Source organism: Aplysia californica, unplaced genomic scaffold (assembly GCF_000002075.1).
Source record: "Aplysia californica isolate F4 #8 unplaced genomic scaffold, AplCal3.0 scaffold00287, whole genome shotgun sequence".
NCBI lineage: Eukaryota > Metazoa > Mollusca > Gastropoda > Aplysiida > Aplysiidae > Aplysia > Aplysia californica.
The window spans coordinates 635214-648042 of NW_004797557.1; the positions used below are offsets into that span (position 1 = coordinate 635214).

At 39.7% G+C, this 12829-nt stretch overlaps 1 protein-coding gene across 10 annotated transcripts in view; it reads left to right on the top strand.

Moving 5' to 3' along the window:
* LOC101849065 (serine/threonine-protein phosphatase PP1) overlaps positions 1-12829 on the top strand; it is a 40199-nt gene that overhangs the window by 859 nt on the left and 26511 nt on the right. For 2 of the 10 annotated variants that reach the window (XM_005101546.3, XM_005101541.3), the window contains exons 1-2: positions 5111-5262; positions 11813-11987. The gene's annotated coding sequence lies outside the window, so the exon portion shown is untranslated. The other 8 variants (XM_035970570.1, XM_005101543.3, XM_005101542.3 and 5 more) reach the window with 8 other exon arrangements.

Here is a 12829-nt window from a genome sequence, read left to right on the forward strand (position 1 = left end):
ATATATATACATATTATACATTTTAATTAAAGTATATTATATTGCTTTCCATTGTGTGTGCAAATTAGATGCTATGCGCAGCAGACCTTTATTTTGACGGGACAAAATCTAAAGTCTATGTTTCTACATGTATCTTGTTTTCACATAATATTTACTTATCATACACACCTATATATTAGACCCTAAGTGCATTGAGTTCAATCAGCCAGTCAGACTTATTTTATGTTATTAGAAGCCCATTCATCTCCTAATTACTTTTAGACTACTATTGTCTAAATGTAGACATCGAGAGGCTCCATTAAAATACATGTATGCAATCAATACCCAACAACCAACAACAATAACGATGAATATCTTCTATGTTAAAGAAGCACCAAACCATATATCAGATGAGGAGAGAGGGTAGGGGGGGGGGTGATAAAAGTTTGAGTCTTGTTTGATAGGACAAAAATAGATGGCGAGAGCTGGTTTTCCAATGCAGTGGTGCCCCAACGGTTGCCCCAACCACGGGATAGAAGAAGAAGAAGAAGAAGAAGAAGAAGAAGAAGAAGAAGAAGAAGAAGAAGAATCTTCACCCAAGATCCCACAATCAATAATTCCCTTTACACTTAAGATTCTGCTGTTAAAAAATAAACCGAACGAAGCAACAACAAATTTTACTACGCAAGAGTCATCACTAAGATAAATTATCCCCCTCTGTAGTGTAATAAGGGACTAAAAACGCTGCTCTCCATAATACCATACTTTAATTAACAAAAAAACATCCACGCTCATACATGCGATCACACCTCCGCTCAAAACCTCGATGCCAAGGATTACAAGACATGTCCTAGTCTAGAAACAGTGGGCACAAAGGTATTTCAGTTTCAGTCGATTTGGGACCATGGCCAGGACATTCATGATATGTAGACAGAGGATAACCATGTCCATCAAATTATCACCATGAACGGCTGCTGGGTGATCGCTTCATTAATAAGGACGGAGGAACGCAACGACACGTAAGCTAACAAAGACTGTACTGTTCCTGTATCAATAATAGTAAGTTTTGATCTCATTCTAAAAGTCCAAAGGTGCTGTTATCTCTTTTTTTTAATATTTGAAATCATTGTGCGCTCCACTTTGTGAAAAACTGGAAACAAAATTATTGTAATCAATAATAATATTTATAGACCAAGACGCACTGTTAGCAATCAGATAAAGCTGGCATTGGCCCTCTTTTGTGTTCGCTATTCCTTACACATAAAGTTAGTTATGGCACATGCCTAGAATCATACAATCATATCTTAAATTCAGTTTAAAAGTATATTATTATCCATTTCTTATAATTAAATTCAGCATCTTGAAAAATTATCTTTATAATTTGATATGTTTGATAATTTTATGTTACTCAGACACGTTTTCTTCTTATTTTACACATCTTCTTGATTTTTAAACTACAACATAAAACTCTTAAATAATTGAACTGTCCGTATCACACCCAGAATTTATCTTTTTTTTTCTCCCTGTCATTATCCGTCAGCCCGTCAGTTGATCTCTCTCTCTCTCTCTCTCTCTCTCTCTCTCTCTCTCTCTCTCTCTCTCTCTCTCTCTCTCTCTCTCTCTCTCTCTCTCTCTGTCTGCCTGTCTGCCTATCTGCTTCGTCCCTTCCCAAGGCCCACCCCTCCTCTTTAATCCCAGCCCCATCCTCTCTTCCTTGTGTGCATTCCCCCACCCCGCCCACCCCCACAACGTGGCCCAGCCCGATAAGATTCTATAAAGAGAAACGCCACAATTCGTGATTTAGCCCACAGTCGGCGGCCATATTTGATCCCCACCGCGGCGTACTGCTTGTGGCGCCGCGAAGAGAGAGAGGAGGCTCCATTAGTTCTAAACTTCTTGTCCCAGCCCCATCCCGTCTTCCTTGCGTGCATTCCCCCCACCCCGCCCACCTCCACAACGTGGCCCAGCCCTATAAGATTCTATAAAAAGAACAACGCAGTTCGCGAATTTAGTCCATAGTCGGCGGCCATATTTACTCCCCACCTCGGCATGCCGCTCGTGGCCCCGCGAAGAGAGAGAGGAGGCTCCATTAAATTTGTTTTAAGCTCCTATATTGGGCCCTGTTAATACGCACCTCGCTTCACAAGAAATAGGGCCTAAAGCTGTTGGCCTAGGGCCTATGTGCTGTGTACATGTTGTTTGGGTTGCAAATGAGAACAAGGACTATAGACTTCAAAGCTGCATTGTCACTGAGATTTGATAGCTATTAACTGAATCTAATAAAGAGGACCAGTCACAATTAACGCTTCTGTGTTTATAAAATTAAAGCGGAATAATAACCATAAGTGAAAGATGTCAGTGTCAGCTTTTTGTGAGACAATCGGTTGCTTTGACCATATGAGAGAGAAAAACAAATAATCTTATCTTAAAAATGAAAGCGTATCTCTTGGCAAGTTGGCACCGATGCAATAATCGCGCTCTTAACGTAAGTGTTCCCGATCATCATCATCATCATCATCATTATCATCATCATCATCATCATCATCATCATCATCATCATCATCATCATCATCATCCAGTGCCAGATCTGCGACAGATATCGGCGATCATGGTTTTCCATTCATTCCTTTGCTCGGATGCTCTCAGAAAAGCTACGTTTCCCTGATCATTCCCTGTTACCCATTTATTTAGGTACCCTAAGTATGTTGTTCAGGGCCTACTCCTGCCTCGCTTGCCCTCAATTTTGCCAATGAGAGCAAGATGTTCAAGACCCTTATGTCTCTTCTGGTGTCCCAAAAACTGCATTAAAATGTTTCGTTTCCTGATTGTTTTTAACATTGAGCGTACCACGTGGACATGAAGCCCACGTGGTACGCTCAATGTTAAAAACAATCAGGAAACGAAAAATTTTAATGCAGTTTTACTTCATGAAGGACTACTTCATTTGATTTTTTTCCCTTCCACGATACTCCTAGCAGTCTCCTAAGAAACCACATTTCTGTTGCTTCTATTTTATTTTCACTGTCTTTAGTGATTGTACAGCATTCACAGCCATATATAGAAGGGTTGACCAAACATAGCATTTCAGGACTTTCATCTTGGTGTTCATTGAGATGTTTCTATTTTTCAGGATTGAGCTCATTTTATTGAAACTAGCCTTAGCCATTGTAGAATCTAGTTCTCCTTTTTATTTCTGTGGAACATTTCAGGTGTTATCATAATATATCCTAGATATTTAAACTGTTGGACTTGTTTGATCTTTTCACCTTTGCTAATGAGATTACAACTAGGGTTTGCTGGGTTTTTTTGTGGATATTACCATGCATTCTGTTTTCGTTACATTCAACAATAACCCTTTACGTTCACTTTCTGTTACAACAGTATCTAGAAGCAATTGAAAGTCCTTTTCGGAGCCTGCTATTAAAACTGTGTCATCTGCATACCTGATGTTATTAATATTTTCTCCATTTACTTTGAGGCCTGGACATTCTTCTATGTTTCTAAGGATTGTTTCACTGTACATGTTAAAAAGGTCTGGTGACATAACTCATCCTTGCCTCACTCCTCGCCTGATCTGCTTATTCACTGTATTCTCCATTAATTCGTACAGCAGTGTTTTGGTCCCAGTACAAATTTCTGATAATTCTTAGATCTTTTCCATCTATGTCTAGCTTTTCCAGTATTTTAAATAGCTCATCATGTCTAACTTTATCAAACGGCTTTGAATAATCTATGAAGCATAAATACAGATCTTTCTGTTCTTCAATAATCTCTCCATTAACATTGTTAAGGTGAATATAGCATTTCTGGTGCCCTTGTCAGGAACAAAGCCGAATTGCGTTTTAGATATCTCTGGTCTTACATTTTTTCTCAATCTTCCCATTATTACTCGCAGCAATATTTTTGTAAAATGACTCATAAAGCTAATTGTTCTGTACATATCACACTCAGTGTCACCTGGTGTTTTAGGTAAAGCTATAAAAACTGACTTCATCATATCTTATGGGATCTCACCGCTGTCATAAATAGCATTTAGGAGCTTTGTGGTTATTCCAGTGCCTAGTTCTTCAAGCGCGACAATCACTTCACTTCAACTGTATTACCTGTCCTGGGCAACAACGTCATTGCACACAGGACAGGTCCATAAGTGCTCAGCCCCCCCCCCCCCTCCCCCAGCACCAAAGCCCGCAAGCAAGGTATCCACTGATTGTTCCGGTGGCTGTCTGATTATGGCGACGTCTTTCCTTTCCAGATAATCGCTTCTTTCTTCCTTCTCCCCTCACTATCTCCATTTCCCGCATCCTAATGATTGCGTGGTGTTCTGCTGTCTCCTTGTCTTCTTCACCCCGCAACTTTTTCTCCAGGGTCTTCAACACTTCTCCTTTGTCAAATTTCACCTCACCATCAACCACAGCACTGCCTGCCAGCCTATCAGCCTCCTCATTGCCTCTCACTCCAGAGTGCCCAGGACAGAATATCCACGTGATGGCTCTAAGTGATGAGTTCATCCATTCACTCCGAAGAAGCCCTTTCTCAACCCTTCACAAGATGCTCTGGGAGTCCGTGACAATGATGAGATGAGTTGTTCTTGGTCTTGTATTATGAAGCCATCCAAGCGCTCTTGTTACGGCCTCAATCTCCATTTTAATGCATGAAGTTGTTCTTTCTATTCACTTCAACTGGAATATTATTATTAACTGGCCCTGTGGCTTTTCCTTGTTTCATTTTCCTAATGGCAGCTTGCACTTCTGCTTTCAGTATTGGTGGTCCATTTATTTCATTCTTTATTACCGGGTTTTCACCTCTATTATCTTTGAAAAGTTCTTCTATGTATTCTGACCATTCTGTTTAAGACATCCCCGTTGTCCATTAAAATATTTCCTCCCTTTGATCTTATGCATCCTGTATTTGAGCATCCCTTTATCCCACTTACTTCTTTGATTTTGGATCAATTTGGATCTTAGCGTACAAGAAACCTAGGATCAAATCCCGATCAATTGGAAGAAAATTTGATAATCCGCCAAATCTTGGAATGAAGTTGCCAATCTGGAAATCACATGGCCGACAACGTACTTCAGTGAATGAGCCGAAGTTAACCTGCTGGAGATTTCATTGGGTGAATTGGGAAGGGAAATAATCCATCTTGGCTTATGAAAATTCATGTTTACGACTGAGTCTGGGATCTCTTGTTGGTCCTGTGTTGGAATTGGAACCACAAATTTTGTTCGCAGAGGTTGTTGGATATTGTTTGCATAGAGTGATCAAATGCCTGGTACTATAAAGGTACTAGATCTAGAATCTAGAGTCTAGTTGCCTAAGTTGGTTGTTTTTAGTCAGTTACTGTTTTTTCTCTAATAGACTAGATCTAGATTCTAGATCTCTAGATCTAGATTCTAGATTCTAGATCTAGATTCTAGTCTAGATATCTAGATCTAGATTCTACATCTAGATCTAATTATATTTAATAAATAAACTAATTATCTAGAATCTAGAGTTAGAGTTAGAGATCTAGAAATCTAGAGATGCGTGCATTCATGCTGACCGCAACCCCCTCGGCCTTGGAAACATGATCTCTATAGTATAGTCTACTCTAGATTCTAGATTAATTAGAGATAAAGAACAGAGTCTAGATCTAGAGTTTAGATCTAGATCTAGATTAGATATATATAGATCTAGATCTATTACTATTAGATATAGATTCTAGATCTACTATTACTCCTGTATTAACTCTAGACTCTGCCCGCTTCAAATTTATGTCAACGGAGTCAGTGGCGGTGGGTGGACCAAGATTTGGGTGGGGCTTAGGTTTCTTCCACTTCTTTGTAACCAACAAAAAGCAAGCAATAAGAACAATAACAGTATATGATTTTTCTATACTCACGGCGAGCCACGGCATTTTGAGAACCATTCAAACGAAAAGCGTCACCTTTGTCTTCCATCTCTTTGTTCTTAGTTAAATTTAAGCTTCTGGATGGTGGGGAAAGAAGCCGTTTCACCTCCAAATTTCTCTAATTAGGCCTAGTTTTTATCTGAAGATAAGTTGCCTCAAAAATGGTTTGATGTAATTAATAACTGTTAAATCTCAGCGGCACAAACACACAGCACTCCAAACACATACACACCGTCTATTAGGTGGATTGGGTCGTGTTGTTGCGGAAAATAGAACGCACCTCTAACAAAGGCCCAATGGGCGCATAGGTATCTGTGTCACTGGGGGGAAGTGTGTCGTAAACTTTCACCCCATTGTCAGGGCTGGGAGAGCGTGAACCCTCTGTGCAGTGTTATTTTTTAAAAGTCTTCTACCTTTTTACAAGAAGAGTTTCATTAAAGACGGGCGTGGGAACCGGCTTATTCTTTCTGAGCCCTAACGACATTTGATTGGCTGTTAGGTTACTGTACTATAGTTGTAAGTGGTGACAACAATGATTGGATAAACGGGCAAGCCGCCAAGCTGATAACTGTGTGTTCATTGTGTGCGATCATAACGGTTTCAACTGCTTATTAAATTTCATTATTTAAGAAACTTTCAGTAACTGAAGGATAGAGTTGGGGTGGGGTGGGGGTGAGGGGCTCAAGCCCGTAGCCCTTCACTACCCACCGCCACTGAACGGAATGTCTACGTACACGGTAACCGGGCACCTAGCCTCAGTCTCAGTGTCTACGTAGGCCTACACGGTAACCGGCAACCGGGCATGTAATCTCAGTGTCATGTACACGGTAACAGGGCATGTTGCCTCAATATCTACGTACACGACACGGTAACCGGCTACCGGGCATAGTTTCAGTCTCAGTGTCCCCAGAAATAAATATAATTAAATACTCTCTGGTGTCACGTACACGGTAACCTGGCAGTTCAGAGAACGTTCAGTTTCTGACATCCGGTGTTGCCTTCATCCCCACCCCTCCCCCGACTGTACCTTTAAAAAAAATTCAATAATCGCCCCCCCCTCATTCCGGAGCCCTATTATACTTCATTACTTGAATGAACTTTGGTGACCCCAACTGGTACTCACAATGTGATGCACATGCACAGGTTCACTGACGTGTCACGATGGTGAGCCCGGCAAGACGCTTGTATGACTTTCTCTTTTTTTTCAGCAAGTGACAGCTCAGGACAAATATTGATTTATTTTCATTCCGGTTCCCGTGTACGTAGATATACAAAGACTAGGTGAGACCAAAGATAGTACACATAACAAGATGGTCCACTCAGCCTAAAAAGTGTCCGCCCTTTGCTTCAGATGGCGCTGCAGTCTGTTTTGAAGCTCTCTTTCGTTTTTCCAGAAAAGAAGAATAGGGATAGCACCTCCTTGCGTGCGCAGATCGACTGCTGTTCATCAGCAGTTCGGGTTCGTTCAGTGCAGAGTTTTAGGGTTTTTAAAATTTTAATGACCTCTCGCTTTTCATTCTAAAGTCAAATTAAACGAAGAAAACAATCACCCCTTCCTCCGGAAAAAGTTTTTTGTCAGCGTAACCATTTTAAACAAGTGTTCTTCCGAAATTTATTAAAAAACTTGCTAGTTTCACTTTGATTTTTTAAACACAAGTAGGGTAACTCTGTTCGCCAAGGGTGCACATTTGCGAAGAGGGTGCCACCAAATTTTGAGGACACTTTTTTAATTGGCTCAAAGAGAGTAGTGGCCCCTCTTGTTATGTAGACTCTTTGGTGAGACTAAGTGCCCGGTTACCGTGTACGTAGATACTGAGACTAGGTGCCCGGTTACCGTGTATGTAGACACTCCGTTTTATGTCAAAATGACTGCCTGACTACCCAGACTCTGCGTTCACCGTGTTCATCGTTTTTGTTTAATACAATTTAAAATCTGTACAGATAGATTAAGATTCTAGAACCAAGAGCTTTTAGATAGATCTAGTCACTTGTTTTCCTTTAAAACTCTTGTCCTGCATCTGTGGTGAAATGCGAATCTTATCAGCAACCGAGTACGTTGGACGTTCCGGGCAGGCTGCCGGGGTCGCTCAGTGTGTACTGTTGGTGTACTGTGCGCACACCGGGAAACGTGTATGTTTTCGCCATGAATAGCGTGGGAGTGTGTTAATCGAAGATGAAAATAATGCTCGATCTTTCATAGCTTTCCTATTTATAAAGTGTTACAAACACATATGAATAACCCCCTCTCATAATAAGCTGTGATAATAGACATTGCGAGTAGTTACGCCCTTTCGAATACCTTTCTAGACGCTCTTCTTGTTATAATGAATGACCTGGGGTTCGAAAGGGGATATAATAGGTCAATTTCCGAATGTTTAGCTCCCAAATTGTTCTTTGTACCTGCACAATGGTATTCAAAATTATCAAATTTAAATAAGCTTATTTTTTATCAGAGTATCATTTCGGGGACTCTTTTGGCCAAGAGGTTAAGGTGTTGGCCTCTCATTCAAAGGTCCCGGGTTCGTATTCGGGTAGCGACCGAAAAATTTTCGACTCTAAAATTGTCTCCTTTCACCTCCTTTCCAGCTCTCTAGCAATATTCTGTCGTCTGCTTTCGTCTCTACTTTCTGCCCCCTCCCCCTCACCTCCTTTGCCCCCTCCTCTGGGCTCCTGACTCTTTCTGCAGCCTGTCTACTGCTACTCCTTGACTCCTTACAGCTGTCTTTCTGCCACACCCCTGATCTTCTAGTAGGAAAGATCTACACCTAGCCTTCTCGGACAAGGGCGAAAAATCTTGGAGGGCCCGTGTGCAAGTAAAGATCCCTTGGTGGTCTAAAATTGATAAGAGAGTAGGCTTTGGCTGTCACTTCGGCAAAATTCAAAATTTCCTACCAACTGAAAATGTTTAATGTGTCCTGCCAAAGATAGTGGTCCACTCAGCCCAAAAAGTATCCGTGGAAGTCCACTCATTGCTTCAGATGGTGCTGCAGTGTTTGTTTTGAAGCTCTCTTTCGTTTCTCCAGAAGAATAGGAATAGCACCTCCTTGCGTGTGCAGATCGACTGCTGTTCATCAGCTTTTCAGGTTCGTTCAGTGCAGAGTTTTAGGTTTTTTAAAATTTTAATGACCTCTCGCCTCTCAATTTAAGTCAAATTAAACGAAGAAAACAGTCGTCTCTTCCTCCGGAAAAGGTTTTTTGTCAGCGTAACCATTTTTAAAAAGCGTTCTTCCGAAATTTGAATTCTTATTTGTTCAAAAAGTTGTTAGTTTCACTTTGACTTTTTCCACACGAGTAGGGTAACTCTGTTCGCAAAGGGTGCACATTTGCGAATAGGGTGCCACCGAATTTTGAGGACACTTTTTTAATTGGCTCAAAGAGAGGAGTGGACCATCTTGTCATGTATAATCATTGGTCCTGCGCGCTCATTTGTCATTTGACCTAATGCAGTTGCGAGCGGCGTAAAATGCTTACATAAAAAGTGGCTGAACTTCATGTAATCATTTCGCATCAAAAGGTGCAATTGTATTGCTGTGGCCTGAGAAAACTAATTTTTTAACTAGAAATGTTTCTGTACCTTTTGTTACACTCTTGAACTTACTTGGTCATGCATCGAATAGATTATAATTAATTTGATTAGAACAATGACCTTGTGAGTTGACAAAATGATTCCTGGTGATTAAGACTGAAAAGTCTCATCCAAATAATTTTCATGAACTCTTTCTTTTTAATTAATATGAAGGCATATTATAATTACCTGTACTATCTGCTGAAATGACAATTAATACCGTTCTTTTGCCTTTTTAAAGTAGCTTTCCAAAATTCATGTTCAACATGTAGATCTAGTTTTATTTTCATGCCATTCATACCTTGTTGCTCTCTTTCTCTCTCTCTCTCTCTCTCCCTCCCTCCCTCCCTCCCTCCCTCCCTCCCTCCCTCTCCCTCCCTCTCTCTCTCTCTCTCTCTCTCTCTCTCTCTCTCTTTCCCTCCCTCCCTCCCTCCCTCCCTCCCTCCCTCCCTACCCCTCTCTCTCTCTCTCTCTCTCTCTCTCTCTCTCTCTCTCTCTTTGAGAACAGAGGCTTAGAGGCTCTTCCTAGTCGCAGAGCAACTACACACCTTGTTGATGGTGAAATAAATCCTGGGTAGTCCGTACTAGGTGACCGGCTCCAGTTGGGGGGGGGGGGGGGGGGAATACTTGCCACCCGCTTAATAATTTATCTCCTTTTTTAGCCTTCTAATTTGAGGAATATTTATTTTGGACATTCAAAGTCATATTGTAGGCAAATTTTACGAATTGTAGTATATTTTACTTTTATTAAAGAGAGAGAGAGAGAGAGAAAGAGAGCGAGAGAGAGAGAGAGAGAGATGACATATATGTGACAAAAATGATATTTGAAAGTTTAACTGTCAAAACTAGTAGCCTACGTGTACCATCGTCTCTGGCAAGATTTTAAGTAAATTCCAGATATCACTTCCTTTACTCACAAAACTCGATGTTTTTTCTATTTTAAGAATTGCAGAAAATAGTGCTTTTTTAAAACAAAATGTAAGAAAAGTTGTCAGTCAACCTCTCATGGAAACATCATGGTGTCCTCTGCATGCCAATCAAGTTGCTTGAGTGACGTGACTTCGTTTGTGAAATAGTTTGTCAGGCAGTTCTTTCAGTTCCTGTTCTAAGATAATAAAATGCAAAGTTTACTGCAATGTTTTTCATGTCTAACATGTCTTTGTGTTGAATTTTAAGCAAAGGAAAGTTGTACTATGTTTAAAAGCTGAAAGAAAAATGAAGAGCTATTCAGAAAAATACAGTTTGCAATGACTTAAATTGGACTTGCTATCAATACAAACAACAGATTATTATAAAAATCATCTTTATCTTTTGCTTTTGTTTTCATCATAATGGCAGTTGTGATACACTGGTGTCATTGGATCATTTTTTAAAGGCTTTTTGAAGTTACCAGAAAATTGTAGCTTTATAATGTCAGAAATGTTCAGAGACTTCTTGAATCAATTTAAAGGATAATATTAATTATAACAGGGCTGCCCACCGTTATGATTTGGTGGAATTGATTCCGATTTTGTAAAAGGTGGGCTACCACAACCCACTGCCAACCTTCCTCGTGTAAAAAAAAAAGAGAAAACTACCATACCTGACAGTCTACGTCACTTAAACAGCATTTACACCCTCTTTGAATTGTGGCCCTTGTGGTTGCTCAGTTTCACTTTGCCCTAAGAAAAATATTGGACTATAGAAGTGTCAAAGTCAGGAGTAAGGCAAACATTAGGCTCAGGTTGACATGGTGTTAGTAAATTCCTGCCCTTTTTTATTGTGGGTGACAACCTGGGCCAATGAAATTTTTTATAAAATGGGTCATTGTTTGAAACTTGAAACAATTTGCTAAGGTGAGTGTGTGGCAAAGACATCTTTTTTTCACCACACCTTTGTTTGTAAATGTATATTTGCTTGACTACAAGCCCTGTCCTTGACACCCTGAAGGAAGAAGACTATCCATGGCCATTTACGAATTTTAAAGCCAGATTACTAATTTTTTATTTGTTGATTACTAACACATGCTGGTGGGTGGGCATCCCTGCAATAATCTTTAGTCTAAGATAATAGATTTCGTCCTTGTAAATCGAATATAGCAAGCCTTTCATCATTTTTACTTTGAAAACGTAAGTTGCTCGTCTATCCAGTAAATGTGTGAAGAACAGGTCTAATAGAAATTTTCGTTTCTCAAAATCAGAAAATAGATAGGTCACATTTTGTTGCGAAACTGTTCTCATAGATAGATTTATTATTATGCAGTTGCTAGTTGTTGCTTTTTGGCTTTATCAAAAGATTTCTCTTAGACTTCAAAATATTTCATATATTTCTTAACTTTTAACCATGAAAAGAACTTTTATTACTTGATTTTATTAATTTTGTGATGCTTCCTTTTCTAGTGGATCACTTGACACTGTTGCAGAAATGACAGGCTTTGGACTTTGACGAAGTATGGATGATATTCTGTCAATGCAGAAAAGTGGCATTGTCTCCTCTTCTTAACAGTACGTTGTATCTGAATATGTTTGTGAAACTTGAGGTGCTTTCTGAGGATTCCAGCAAGTAACTGGCAGGGTGAGTATGTTTTTGAGATCTCAACTCACACACTTTTGGTGCCGGTTTAGTTGAAGGTTGATCGCATGAAGCAGTTTACGTGCCTTAAGTCCCACCTTACTGACCAGGGTCTACTGCCTAGCGTAAGTCCCTCCTGATTAGCTACTGTAACGACATTGCGGAGGGCATTAACCAAAGTCGGTGACATCATAATATAACACAAATGTGGTGTGTGGATGGGTTCATGTTGTTAGAATAAAAATCACATTATTATGGTCAAGGGGAATTAACTGAATTTATTATTAATAGTATGTATTATCTTTTTGTATCATAACTATTCTTAGAGTTATTTCTCTTGATTATATCAGTAACATTACACTCTTCCTTGTTGAAAACTTAATTCTTTTTTATTATTGTTTTGGTGAACTTCCACTCACCACTCTTGTGTGGCATATATGTGTCCTGAGCAAGTCAGTTGTAATAAATCCTCTCATCAAAGATCATTGAGTTGAAAACATATTTTTCCTCCATGTGAAATGGCAGCCTCAATACATGTTTCGGTGTCACTAACATCAAAGAATTTTGCGGTCATAAAGATTATGATTTACAAGTAAGTTGTGACAGCAAGTGACCAGACAGGACTATTTTCAAGAAATCAGGGGGAAGTTCCAAGCAATCAACTCTATTTATATTCAATTTGGCAATGTTCAAAGTTGTAATTCAATATGTATAACATTTCTCTTATATAAAGCAGCAGATGACCAATCGACTGCTTAGTGTAAGGCTTGTCATACGTCACTTTTCAAAATGGTGTATAGTGGAGTCTTACACTAAGCAGTTGCAATAAAGAGAAAATCATCTCT